General features: G+C 46.1%; 2 non-coding genes across 2 annotated transcripts; both read right to left on the reverse strand.

Annotated features, from left to right (window-relative positions):
* Positions 1 to 320: 320 nt before the first annotated feature.
* Positions 321 to 391, reverse strand: TRNAG-GCC (transfer RNA glycine (anticodon GCC)). The gene has a single exon. It is a non-coding gene; the product is annotated as a tRNA-Gly (tRNA).
* Positions 392 to 7,836: 7,445 nt separating this feature from the next.
* Positions 7,837 to 7,907, reverse strand: TRNAG-GCC (transfer RNA glycine (anticodon GCC)). The gene has a single exon. It is a non-coding gene; the product is annotated as a tRNA-Gly (tRNA).
* Between the last annotated feature and the right edge of the window lie 6,820 nt (positions 7,908 to 14,727).

Genomic DNA, 14,727 nt, shown 5'->3' on the forward strand with positions numbered 1-14,727 from the left:
ATATCTGAATGCGGAAATGAAAATATATAAGAAAGATCTGAACGATCACGTGCGAAACATATGACGGCACAGGAGAAGAACGTCCTGATATGAAGACTCCTGCTGTTCTCAGTAAGCAAACACTTTCTACTCTCGCATCACCATTCACCAAAATTATAACTAAACGCAAAAAAACATTGGGTAAACATTGCTTGGACGCAGTTTTATACTTATAGTAGATAAAGGAACAGTAAAATAGTGAGAATTCAGAGAATTCAGTAATGGAAAATAAGGATAAGAAAAATGTAAAGTATTTTAAAAAATATAAAAAAAGTTGCTGTTGCATTGGCCGGGAATCGAACCCGGGCCTCCCGCGTGGCAGGCGAGAATTCTACCACTGAACCACCAATGCTTACATGCTGCCCTGAGCTGACTCATACTGGGACCATGTAGAATCCCACAATTTTCATGACCTGGAAATTTTCACACTAATGATCTGTATCTGCCACTAAGAAAAAGAAGAGATCTTTCTTTCGCCCTTCTTATTCTCTGTTCTATTTTTATTTAAATTCGTCTATTTGTTTTTTATCATTTTGCTTAATTTTTATTTTTTTTTTCTGCTTGTCATACTTTCTTAACTTTATTTCTTGTTTTAGTGCTTTTCTTTTATGCGTTCACATATGGTGTCTATCTACCGTATCTATTATATGGTTATTTTTCTTGATAATCACTCATCGCTTTCTTCTTTTTCAACCAACCTCAAGACAAGTTGTTAAACATTCATGTACCGCTACTTCCAGACTGGCACAGAGCGGGACAGAGGTTTTCATTCATTAGATCCTGAAACCAGGGGCGTACATAGAAATCACAGGAACCAACGACAAAAGCCTGACTTGCCCCCTCCTCAACAAAAAATAATAATAATTTGGCAGGGTCATGTGATTAGGCACAGTCCCAGAAGGACATAACCCCTACCTCCCAACAGGCAGAGAGACATGTATTGCAGCACTCACACAGAAATAGTGCCCCTACTCAAACCCTTTATTGTCACCATGCACTACAATACCCCTGTCATGGCCACCATACAGTATGATGCCCCAACACACAGTATGATCCCCCCAAAATGTCCCCACACACAGTGTGATACACCAACAGTTAATTACTCCACATGATTTGCAACCTCTGTATCCCCCACACAGTATGATGCCCCCAAAATGTCCCCACACACAGTGTGATACACCAACAGTTAATTACTCCACATAATTTGCAACCTATCCCCCACACAGTATGATGCCCCCAAAATGTCCCCACACACAGTCTGATACCCCGACAGTTAATTACTCCACACAATTTGTGATTGCTGTATCCCCACACAGTATGATGCCCCCAAAATGTCCCCACACACAGTCTGATACCCCGACAGTTAATTACTCCACATAATTTGTAATTACTGTATCCCCCACACAGTTTGATGCCCCCAAAATATCCCCACACACAGTGTGATACCCCGACAGTTAATTACTCTGCATAATTTGCAACCTCTGTATCCCCACACAGTAGGATGCCCCCAAAATGTCCCCACACACAGTGTGATACCCCAACAGTTAATTACTCTGCATAATTTGCAACCTCTGTATCCCCACACAGTAGGATGCCCCCAAAATGTCCCCACACACAGTGTGATACCCCGACAGTTAATTACTCCACACAATTTGTGATTGCTGTATCCCCACACAGTATGATGCCCCCAAAATGTCCCCACACACAGTCTGATACCCCGACAGTTAATTACTCCACACAATTTGTGATTGCTGTATCCCCACACAGTATGATGCCCACCAAAATGTCCCCACACACAGTCTGATACCCCGACAGTTAATTACTCCACACAATTTGTGATTGCTGTATCCCCACACAGTATGATGCCCCCAAAATGTCCCCACACACAGTCTGATACCCCGACAGTTAATTACTCCACACAATTTGTGATTGCTGTATCCCCACACAGTATGATGCCCCCAAAATGTCCCCACACACAGTCTGATACCCCGACAGTTAATTACTCCACACAATTTGTGATTGCTGTATCCCCACACAGTATGATGCCCCCAAAATGTCCCCACACACAGTCTGATACCCCGACAGTTAATTACTCCACACAATTTGTGATTGCTGTATCCCCACACAGTATGATGCCTACCAAAATGTCCCCACACACAGTGTAATACCCCATCTTGTTATTTTTCCACATAATTTACAACTGCTGTATTTACTCATACAGTATGATGCCCCCCAAAATGTCCCCACAAACAATGTGATATCCCAACTATTAATTTTACTCCATATAATTTGCAACTGCTGTATCCCCCACACAGTATGATGTCCCCATAGTGCTCTCAGCACATTACAGACCCCCGACACATTATTATTATTATTATGTGACCATCTCTTTTACATTTGCCCCTTTCCATTATGGAAGGGCGTTCAATCCAAGGACAGAAACGAGTGAGTGGTAAGAGTTTCACTGTCATGGTACCTTGCTCTTGTCACGCTTTCAGACTTGGGGAGGTTGGAGACAAACCTTGAGATAGACCACATCGTGATCTGGAGCTTTCAATAAGAAAGTAGAGAAAATGTAACTTTACACGTCAAGAATGATGTAGATGAGACAGGATGTGTGAAACGTTACTGCGCAACAAGCGTGTTCGTATTGACGAGATGGATGTCTCTTGTTTCACCTCTCTATTCTGCTGACACCTTCCAATTCCTCTACTGGGTGTGAGAGAAGCTACAAGATGTCACCGACACGTGCCTGGCCATAAATGGGATTTTACACACTTGTTTGTCTTGCTCTTTCTCCAAAATCCAGTAGGAAATACCATAATGGGTCCATAAAGAACATATTCTTGGGTGGAGATGATCACGTTCAACCATAGAGACTCTTGGTCTATGAGAACCGTGGAAAAAAACATTTCCCGGCCTAGAGTGTGAACCTGACATGGACATGACAATTACTATTCCGCTGTCACCTTTTTATTACAAGTGTGTAAAAGATACAATCACTGTGCTTAAATTGTCCTACTGCCTTTTGCTTTCTCTGACACCTCCATAGAAGCTTTGATATTCTGCCTATATGCACTCCAAAGGTGTCACAGACAAATTCCCATGGTTGAAGACCATGACTGAAGACAAGAACTGCTTTAGTAGCAGCTGACTGACATTGACAATCATCAAAATGAAGTTCCTTACCTTTAACAGTCAAAATAGAGACAAAAATGTCATGTAAGTTAATCTGAGTATTTTAGATTATTCTTAATAAGAGAAGGAAGCAGAACAAGAACGTTCCTCACAGGTTATGCATGTGGGGATGTAGGGACCCAGAGCATGGGGGCCTTCCACTGGGTACTAGGTGGCTGTATAAGCGTTGGACAGTTTTGACTGTCATTTAGCAAGGGGGTGAAAGACAATTTATGGTTTAATTCAGTGGCGTAACTTGAAGCTTGTTAGCAGGGCCGGCGTCAGCACCCGGCGCACCTGGGCAAGTGCCGGGGCCCTGAGTAGGCAGGGGGCCCACTCGCCGTCGGGGACACTGGCGCGCTATAGTGCTGGCCCCCGCGAGTGGACCCCCTGCCTGCTCCGGGCCCCGGCACTTGTGATACTTACCTCTCCCGGTTCCAGCGCTGCAGCGTCTTCCATCCTCTGACTGTGACGTTCAGGTCAGAGGGCGCGATGACGTCACCAGTGCGATCCCTCTGCCAGAGCAGTCACAGCACAGAGAGCAGGAAGACGCCGTCGCTGAGGAGTCCAGAGCAGAGCTGCGTCAAGCAATGAGAGGTGAGTATTTCATTTTTTTTTTTTTTAATATTTGGAGCAATATATGGGGACCATCAGAAGGGGCCCATATATGGAGCAATATATGGGGCTAATTCTATATGGAGCATCTTATGGGGCCAATAATATAGGGAGCATCTTATGAAGCCAATTCTATAGGGAGCATTATATGGGGCCAATTTAATATGGAGCATCTTATGGGGCCAATTACATATGGAGCAGTATATGGGGCCAATTACATATGAAGCATGTTATGGGACTAATTATATATGGAGTATTTAATATGGCCAATTTTATATGGATCATTATATGGGGCCCATTATACATGGAGCATCTTATGGGGCCAATTATTTTTGGAGCATTATATGGGACCCATTCTGTAAGGAGTATTATATGGGCCCATTCTGTATGGAGCATCATATGGGGCCCATTCTGTATGGAGCAATATATGGGACTCAGTATACTGTATGGGGCCGATCATATACTGTATGGAGGAATATATGAGGCCCATTATACTATATATGGAGCAATAGATGGGGCCCATCATATACTGTATGGAGAATTATATGTGGCTCACTATACTGTATGGAGCATTATATGGGGTCAATTCCGTATGGAGCAATATATGCGGCTCATTCTGTATGGAGCACTCTGTGGTGCCCATTATACTGTATAGAGCATTATATGAGGCTCATTATTCTGTTTGGAGCAATATATGGGGCTCATTATTCTGTATAGAGGACTATGTGGTGCAAATTATACTGTATGGAGCACTATATGGGGCCATTATACTGTATGGGGCAATATATGGGGCTCATTATTCTGTATAGAGGACTATGTGGTGCAAATTATACTGTATGGAGCACTATATGGGGCCATTATACTGTATGGGGCAATATATGGGGCTCATTATTCTGTTTGGAGCAATATATGGGGCTCACTATTCTGTATAGAGGACTATACTGTCCGGTTTCTGAGCTAATGTAGAATGTACAATAGATATCACTCATGTAATGTAAGAAGTAAGTGAAATCTTTGGCATTGTACTTTACCTTTATTTCTCTGCTGTATCGGTGCATTATGAATTGTGGTATGTGCTAAAGGGGCCCACCGGGACTCTTTCGCCCAGGGCCCATGAAAACCTGGAGCTGGCCCTGTTTGTTAGTCCCAATGCAAATTCTCCAACAGGGCCCCAAAATTTTCCTGTCCATATGGACGCACATGACCAATATGCACCAGGACCAAATACGTCTGCAATCGATGCATCCAATAAAGTTCAAGTACTGGTTATTCGAGAATTATGCTCTGAGTTCTGGTCTTTTCTGTGTAGGCTCCTGGTTTTGCTCTACTGAACAGAGGAGGTAAGGTACTACTTGGAAGAGTAAGGACAGAGTCACGGCACAGTTGCCAGAGATCCCAGGACTAGGGGCTCCTTTCCTATCCCTAAAGCTAGGGGCGACTTAGCAATCCCTGCTCCACAGATTATTATCATGTGTCTTACTGAGCTCTTAAATCAGCCCTTATCTGTCCCCTCCCCCACTCAGGGAAGTGAGGAATAGCACTCACAAACAACAGAGTGGAATACCAGGAAGTAAAGGGAGGAAAAACTAAATAGGAGAGGATGAGGATATGCACACAGACAAATCACCAAGCAACAATCTTCTGAACAACACTCCAAACGTCTCCTAACAATCATCTCCAACTCCAGAACCAGGCAGTATGAAACTAACACTGGCAATCCCTGCTTGCCAGAGGCGAGTATATATATAACCACGGGAAGTGACAAACACTGAACAGCTGAGCCCATCAAAGCAGGAAAGCTCCAGGACCTCTCAACAGAACAGATTAACCCCTGCATTGATAGCAGAATCCTGCACTGTTTAATATAATGGTGAAGTGCTTCTAATCAGTGTAAGAGTATGTGAAATCAGGCAACACATCTTCTGGCCCCTCTGTTGTGGTAAACCCATGACAGACAGGTTCAGGAAATATTGGAGTCGGATACTGGAAAAGGTGAGAACCTAAAGAGCCTGATATTGGAAGGATTTCCTTGGCTCCTCCACGACCTTTGAGACCTGGAGGACCTCCGATTTACTTTGTTTCTGAATAGGGAAAGGGGAGTGATGTCCAACAGACAAAAACCTTCTGTCTATTGACATCTACCATTGGAGTAAAGTCGGGATGACCAAGCACATGTTAGATGTTTGATCGTCCAAGGTTCAAGTGTCAAAACTCTAATGTTGCATGGCCACCATAAGAGAATTTCAGGCTCAACAGTCTCCATAACTCCCAAATACGTGAGTGGACAAGGCCATAAAAACATTGCTACAATAAAGGGTCAGTCATGGGGGTGACGTCCAGGCTGCCTTATTGTTTGTCAGGTGTCTCCATCATCCCATAATCTCAGGATTCCAGGACACTTTTGCCTCATACTGCATTGTCGGACGCATTTTATTCTTTATTTTTAAGTTATACTAGCTGAAGAGCCCGGAGATGCCCGGGCATAGTAACTAACTGTGGTTACTTATAACAAATTATAATGATTATCCTCCATCACATAGTACCGTGCCCATATACCCATCATACACATTCTCCATTCAATAGTTCCACGCCCATATACCCATCACACATCCTGCATAACATAGTCCCGTGCCCATATTCCCATCATACATATCCTCCATTCCATAGTCCCGTGCCCATATACCCATCACACATCCTCTATCCCATAGTCCCATGCCCATATACCCATCATACACATCCTCCATTCAATAGTTCCACGCCCATATACCCATCATACAGCCTGCATCCCATAGTCCCGTGCCCATATACCCATCACACATCCTGCATACCATAGTCCCGTGCCCATATTCCCATCATACATACCCTCCATTCATAGTCCCATGCCCATATACCCATCACACATCCTCCATCCCATAGTTCCGTGCCCATATACCCATCACACATCCTTTATCCCATAGTCCCGTGCCCATATACCCATTATACACATCCTCCATTCCATAGTCCCATGCCCATATACCCATCACACATCCTCCATCCCATAGTTCCGTGCCCATATACCCATTATGACATCATCTTCGCCATGGCAACCATTCTGACATCATCGTCGCCATGGCAACTTATTATGACATCATCGTCACCATGGCAACCTATTATGACATCATCGTCACTACAGCAACCTATTATGACATCATCGTCGCCATGGCAACCATTATGACTTCCTCGTCACCATAGCAACCTATTATGACATCATTGACGCCATGGCAACCATTATGACATCATCGTCACCCTAGCAACCTATTATGACATCATCGTCGCTATGGCAACCATTATGACATCATTGTTGATACACACATACACTCGTTTTTATATATATAGTTTTCTATTATTTATGTCAGTGGTCTCAGGAGACACGTGTGACTCGCGGACCCCCAGCTTCATGGCTCATGAATAGAAGCCCCCGGTTGTGTGTTATTCGCTGGTTACACTGCGACATTCCCATTCAGAGCCGAGCTGGAAGATATTTTATTACTGAGGGAAATTCACAACTCCAAAAATTTGTAATTTCATCATTTCTCACGTCTCTGTGTTTGATTCGTCCTTCAGACGTTATATCTCATTTTATTAAATGTGGTTCTTGGTCGGATGTGGACAACAAAGTGCAAAATGTTCAGGAGTCGGAGTCGGGTTTAATTTTTTTATTTTTTTTGTAAGTTTTAGTTCCTTTGAGTAAATTCAGTGTTTTCTGTACTTTTCAGATTCTCACTTTACAGCGCAGGCTTTGAAGTGAATTTTTATTGTGGAGTGAAGGGTTACTGGAGACTCCTGTGTCGGGGAAAGCAATGGAAAGTGCTGATGTGGCAGAACTGCGAGGATTCTGCATCTACTGACCTCACTGTGTCTTGTATTATAGAATCTACTGTCACAATATAAGAATAATGCTTTATTGCAATTGTCTATTACATTATGGTAATTTTTAGGATTTTAAAAGTTTAAAAAAAAGTGAGCTGCATTGGCCGGGAATCGAACCCGGGCCTCCCGCGTGGCAGGCGAGAATTCTACCACTGAACCACCAATGCTTGCTGTTTCTCCTACTTCAATGATTTCTCACACCTTTGTGTACATAACTATGATACTGTTCCAAAATTGTTGTCGGTAAGATTGAGCGACTTTCATTTTTTTAAGGTCGAGTCGGGTTTTGTGAAACCCGATTTTGTCCAGAGTCGAGTCGAGTGCAGTCAGCCGGTTATCGCTGAAAGTCGGGGATCGACCGAAACACGAAACCCAATGCAAGTCAATGGGGAAGCATAGCCGGCAGTGAGTGGAGGCCAGGAAAACACCTACAGTGCCCATTTTAATGCCAAAAACATCCATTCTTGTTTCTGAAGCTTGTCAATCTTAATTAACTTTATAATAATAGTTGGGCATTGGAAATTGGGGGTCATTTGGCAAAAGTTGTGGGGGGTAGGGCTGGTTCAAGGTTGTAGTGGGCCCAGGAAACGTGGACTACGTCATGGCGGTGGAGCAGTGAGAGGTAAGTATGTCAAGTTTGCAAGTGCTGTGATCCTGAGAAAGCAGGGGTGCCCACTCATTGGCACTGGCACAGGGCCCCTCAAAGTACAGCGGTGTGTTTGCACGGCGGGGGCGCCTCCCACCAGCAGCGACACCCTTGCGTACTCTGAGTGGCCCTGTGCCAGTGACGTCGCCAACGAGTATGCCCCCCCACCTGATGAAGGAACCTGCACTTTCATCTGCACCTTCCTCTTTGTCCCTGTGTAAGGTGGTATAACATGCGGGAAGGGGAACCTTACTTTCAGCAGGGTCAGATTCTGGCTGTGTAGAGTGCAAGGGGAATGTAGTGGTCTAGGTAAATGTACCAGCAGACTCATCTAGCAGTGGCTGGGCAATGGGCAGGATGAGGAGGAAACAGATATAGGGCCAAAGAATAAAGTAGGCTACATGCAGTTCAAAATTGGTAACAGGACTAAACAGGCGGCATTGCTTTGTTCAGTGGAGTAGCAAACCCAAGAGCAGCAGACACTGTTTCAAGGGCCCAAACACACTAATAGGCCAAATGCAGTTTAATATCTGATACTATAGGCCGAAAGCCAGAAGGTAGAAGCTCAGCTGTATTCAGTTGAGGGCAACACCAGGGAGGGGCAGACACCGTTAGTAGGCCGGAACCACCAATTTTTAAAAACACGGCACTTAACCCCTTCACCCCCGGAGCTTTTTCCGTTTTTCCATTTTCGTTTTTCGCTACCCTCCTTCCCAGAGCCATAACTTTTTTATTTTTCCGTCAATTTGGCCATGTGAGGGCTTATTTTTTGCGGGACGAGTTGTACTTTTGAACGACATCATTGGTTTTAGCATGTCGTGTACTAGAAAACGGGAAAAAAATTCCAAGTGCAGTGAAATTGCAAAAAAAGTGCAATCCCACACTTGTTTTTTGCTTGCCTATTTTGCTAGGTTCACTAAATGCTAAAACTGACCTGCCATTATGATTCTCCAGGTCACTACGAGTTTATAGACACCTAACATGACTAGGTTATTTTTCACCTAAGTGGTGAAAAAAAATTCCAAACTTTGCAAAAAACAAAACAAAACAAAATTGCGCCATTTTCCGATACTCGTAGCGTCTCCATTTTTCGTGATCTGGGGTCAGGTGAGGGCTTATTTTTTGCGTGCCGAGCTGGCGTTTTTAATGATAGCATTTTGGTGTAGATACGTTCTTTTGATCGCCCGTTATTGCATTTTAATGCAATGTCGTGGCGACCAAAAAAACGTAAATCTGGCGTTTCGAATTTTTTTCTCATTACGCCATTTAGCGATCAGGTTAATGCTTTTTTTTTTGATAGATCGGGCGATTCTGAACGCGGCGATACCAAATATGTGTAGGTTGGGTTTTTTTTTTATTGATTTATTTTGATTGGGGCGAAAGGGGGGTGATTTAAACTTTAATATTTTTTTTATTTTTTTCACATTTTTAAAAACTTTTTTTTTTTACTTTTGCCATGCTTCTATAGCCTCCATGGGAGGCTAGAAGCAGGCACAGCCCGATCGGCTCTGCTATGCAGCAGTGATCATAAGATCGCTGCTACACAGCAGATTTGCAGGTGTGCTGTGAGCGCCGACCACAGGGGGGCGCTCACAGCCACCGGCAATCAGTAACCATAGAGGTCTCAAGGACCTCTATGGTTACAATGGAGGAGCATCGCAGACCCCCGATCATGTGATGGGGGTCGGCGATGCGCTCATATCCGGCCACACGGCCGGATGCGGTAGTTAAATGCCGCTGTCTGCGTTTGACAGCGGCATTTAACTAGTTAATAGCGGCGGGTGATCGCGATTTCACCCGCCGCTATTGCGCGCACATGTCAGCTGTAAAAAACAGCTGACATGTCGCGACTTTGATGTGCGCTCACCGCCGGAGCGCACATCAAAGCGGGGGTCCCGACATGTGACATACTATACCGTCACATGTCGGGAAGGGGTTAAAGAGAGCCAGAAGGTAGAAGCTCAGCTTTATTCATTTGAGGACAACACCAGGCAGGGGCAGACACCGTTAGTAGGCCGGAACCACCCATTTTTAAAAACCCAGCACTTAAAGAGAGCCAGAAGGTAGAAGCTCAGCTTTATTCAGTTGAGGACAACACCAGGCAGGGGCAGACACCGTTAGTAGGCCGGAACCACCAATTTTTAAAAACACAGCACTTAATGAGAGCCAGAAGGTTGAAGCTCAGATTTATTCATTTGAGGACAACTTGAATTAGGGACTGCAGACAGACTTACCAGGCTGTCCCCTGTGTGGACCATGCATCCAATACATTAACCCATTGCGCCACAAAGGACACGTAACCTTCCGTGGCCATGCCTACCGCTCCATGTGTCTGTTGTCAGGTGTACCTTTGGACTCACAGATTGACAGAATGAAAGGACAATGTGGTCTTTAACATGCTGGTGGAGGGGTGGGATGGTTTTTCTCGCAAAAGAATTGTCAACTGGGTAGCTCATAGCGTGGTACAGCGTAGTACATCATGGCTTTATTAATATTAAATAAAATAAAAAAATAGGCTCTATGCACTGTAAAATTGGTTCCAGGGGTACACGGGCAGCAGTGGTCAGGTCAGTGGAGGCCTAGTGGAAGGAGGGACCGCAGACAGGCTTCGAAGGCCTAACATACTAAAATGGGCTGGCTGTAGGCACTTTAGAATTGGTTCCAGGGGTACACGGGCAGCAGTGGTCAGGTCAGTGGAGGCCTAGTGGAAGGAGGGACCGCAGACAGGCTTCGAAGGCCTAACATACTAAAATGGGCTGGCTGTAGGCACTTTAGAATTGGTTCCAGGGGTACACGGGCAGCAGTGGTCAGGTCAGTGGAGGCCTAGTGGAAGGAGGGACCGCAGACAGGCTTCGAAGGCCTAACATACTAAAATGGTCTGGCTGTAGGCACTTTAGAATTGGTTCCAGGGGTACACGGGCAGCAGTGGTCAGGTCAGTGGAGGCCTAGTGGAAGGAGGGACCGCAGACAGGCTTCGAAGGCCTAACATACTAAAATGGGCTGGCTGTAGGCACTTTAGAATTGGTTCCAGGGGTACACGGGCAGCAGTGGTCAGGTCAGTGGAGGCCTAGTGGAAGGAGGGACCGCAGACAGGCTTCGAAGGCCTAACATACTAAAATGGGCTGGCTGTAGGCAATTTAGAATTGGTTCCAGGGGTACACGGGCAGCAGTGGTCAGGTCAGTGGAGGCCTAGTGGAAGGAGGGACCGCAGACAGGCTTCGAAGGCCTAACATACTAAAATGGGCTGGCTGTAGGCACTTTAGAATTGGTTCCAGGGGTACACGGGCAGCAGTGGTCAGGTCAGTGGAGGCCTAGTGGAAGGAGGGACCGCAGACAGGCTTCGAAGGCCTAACATACTAAAATGGGCTGGCTGTAGGCACTTTAGAATTGGTTCCAGGGGTACACGGGCAGCAGTGGTCAGGTCAGTGGAGGCCTAGTGGAAGGAGGGACCGCAGACAGGCTTCGAAGGCCTAACATACTAAAATGGGCTGGCTGTAGGCACTTTAGAATTGGTTCCAGGGGTACACGGGCAGCAGTGGTCAGGTCAGTGGAGGCCTAGTGGAAGGAGGGACCGCAGACAGGCTTCGAAGGCCTAACATACTAAAATGGGCTGGCTGTAGGCACTTTAGAATTGGTTCCAGGGGTACACGGGCAGCAGTGGTCAAGGTGGGGCAAAAGATTTCGAAATCCAGTTGTGGTTCATTTTAATGAATGTTAGATCATCAACGTTTTGGGTAGCCAGACGAGTCCTTTTTTCGGTTAATATTGAACCTGCAGCACTGAATACTCTTTCTGATAGGACACTTGCTGCCGGGCAAGCAAGCTCCTGCAATGCATATTCTGCCAATTCTGGCCAGGTGTCTAATTTTGATGCCCAGTAATCAAATGGGAATGACGGTTGAGGGAGAACATCGATAAGGGATGAAAAATAGTTAGTAACCATACTGGACAAATGTTGTCTCCTGTCACTTTCAATTGATGCAGCAGTACCTGTCCTATCTGCGGTCATAGCAAAATCACTCCACAACCTGGTCAGAAAACCCCTCTGTCCAACGCCACTTCTGATGTGTGCACCCCTAACACTCCTAGTCTGCTGCCCCCTGGAGCTCGTGTGAGAACGATCACGTGCGCTGTGTGCTGGGAATGCCTGAAGCAAACGGTCAACAAGAGTTGATTGTTTGGTTGCTAATATTAGTTCCAAGTTCTCATGTGGCATAATATTTAGCAATTTGCCTTTATAGCGTGGATCAAGGAGGCAGGCCAACCAGTAATCGTCATCGTTCATCATTTTCGTAATGCGTGTGTCCCTTTTTAGGATACGTAAGGCATAATCCGCCATGTGGGCCAAAGTTCCAGTTGTCAAATCTCCGGTTGTGATTGGTTGAGGGGCAGTTTCAGGCAAATCTACGTCACTTGTGTCCCTCAAAAAACCAGAACCCGGCCTTGCCACGCAACCAATTTGCAGTGCCCCCGGGAAAGCTTCCGCATTAAAAATATACTCCTCCCCATCATCCTCCTCGTCCTCCACCTCCTCTTCGCCCGCTACCTCGTCCTGTACACTGCCCTGACCAGACAATGGCTGACTGTCATCAAGGCTTTCCTCTTCCTCTGGTGCAGACGCCTGATCCTTTATGTGCGTCAAACTTTGCATCAGCAGACACATTAGGGGGATGCTCATGCTTATTACGGCGTTGTCTGCACTAACCAGCCGTGTGCATTCCTCAAAACACTGAAGGACTTGACACATGTCTTGTATCTTCGACCACTGCACACCTGACAACTCCATGTCTGCCATCCTACTGCCTGCCCGTGTATGTGTATCCTCCCACAAAAACATAACAGCCCACCTCTGTTGGCACAGTCTCTGAAGCATGTGCAGTGTTGAGTTCCACCTTGTTGCAACGTCTATGATTAGGCGATGCTGGGGAAGGTTCAAAGACCGCTGATAGGTCTGCATACGGCTGGAGTGTACAGGCGAATGTCGGATATGTGAGCAAAGTCCACGCACTTTGAGGAGCAGGTCGGAGAACCCAGGATAAGTTTTCAATAAGCACTGCACCACCAGGTTTATGGTGTGAGCCAGGCAAGGAATGTGTTTCAGTTGGGAAAGGGAGATGGCAGCCATGAAATTCCTTCCGTTATCACTCACTACCTTGCCTGCCTCAAGATCTACTGTGCCCAGCCACGACTGCGTTTCTTGTTGCAAGAACTCGGACAGAACTTCCGCGGTGTGTCTGTTGTCGCCCAAACACTTCATAGCCAATACAGCCTGCTGACGCTTGCCAGTAGCTGGCCCATAATGGGACAACTGGTGTGCAACAGTGTCATCTGCCGATGGAGTGGTTGGCCGACTGCGGTCTGTGGAAGAGCTGTAGCTTCTGCAGGAGGACGAGGAGGAGGAGCAGGGGGTGCGAACGCCTACAGCCAACTGTTTCCTACACCGTGGGCTAGGCACAACTGTCCCGAAATTGATGTCCCCTGTGGACCCTGCATCCACCACATTCACCCAGTGTGCCGTGATGGACACATAACGTCCCTGGCCATGCCTACTGGTCCATACATCTGTAGTCAGGTGCACCTTTGTACTCACAGATTGCCTGAGTGCATGGACGATGCGCTGTTTAACATGCTGGTGCAGGGCTGGGATGGCTTTTCTGGAAAAAAAGTGTCGACTGGGTAGCTCGTATCGTGGTTCAGCGTACTCCATCAGGGCTTTGAAAGCTTCGCTTTCAACTAACCGGTAGGGCATCATCTCTAACGAGATTAGTCTAGCTATGTGGGCGTTAAAACCCTGTGTACGCGGATGAGAGGATAAGTACTTCCTTTTTCTAACCAGAGTCTCATGTAGTGTGAGCTGGACTGGAGAGCTGGAGATCGTGGAACTTTCGGGTGTGCCGGTGGACATGGCAGACTGAGAGACGGTTGGAGACGGTATTGTTTCCACCGGTGCCCTAGATGCAATATTTCCTCCTACAAAACTGGTGATTCCCTGACCCTGACTGCTTTTGGCTGGCAAAGAAACCTGCACAGATACTGCCGGTGGTGCGGAAAATGGTGGCCTTACAGTGACGGAAGGGATGTTGCGTTGCTGACTAGCTTCATTGGCCGAGGGTGCTACAACCTTAAGGGACATTTGGTAGTTAGTCCAGGCTTGAAAATGCATGGTGGTTAAGTGTCTATGCATGCAACTAGTATTGAGACTTTTCAGATTCTGACCTCTGCTTAAGCTAGTTGAACATTTTTGACAGATGACTTTGCGCTGATCAATTGGATGTTGTTTAAAAAAATGCCAGACTGCACTCTTCCTAGCATCAGATCCCTTTTCAGGGATTGCAGACTGA

Source organism: Ranitomeya variabilis, chromosome 5 (genome assembly GCF_051348905.1).
Source record: "Ranitomeya variabilis isolate aRanVar5 chromosome 5, aRanVar5.hap1, whole genome shotgun sequence".
NCBI classification, from domain to species: Eukaryota; Metazoa; Chordata; class Amphibia; order Anura; family Dendrobatidae; genus Ranitomeya; species Ranitomeya variabilis.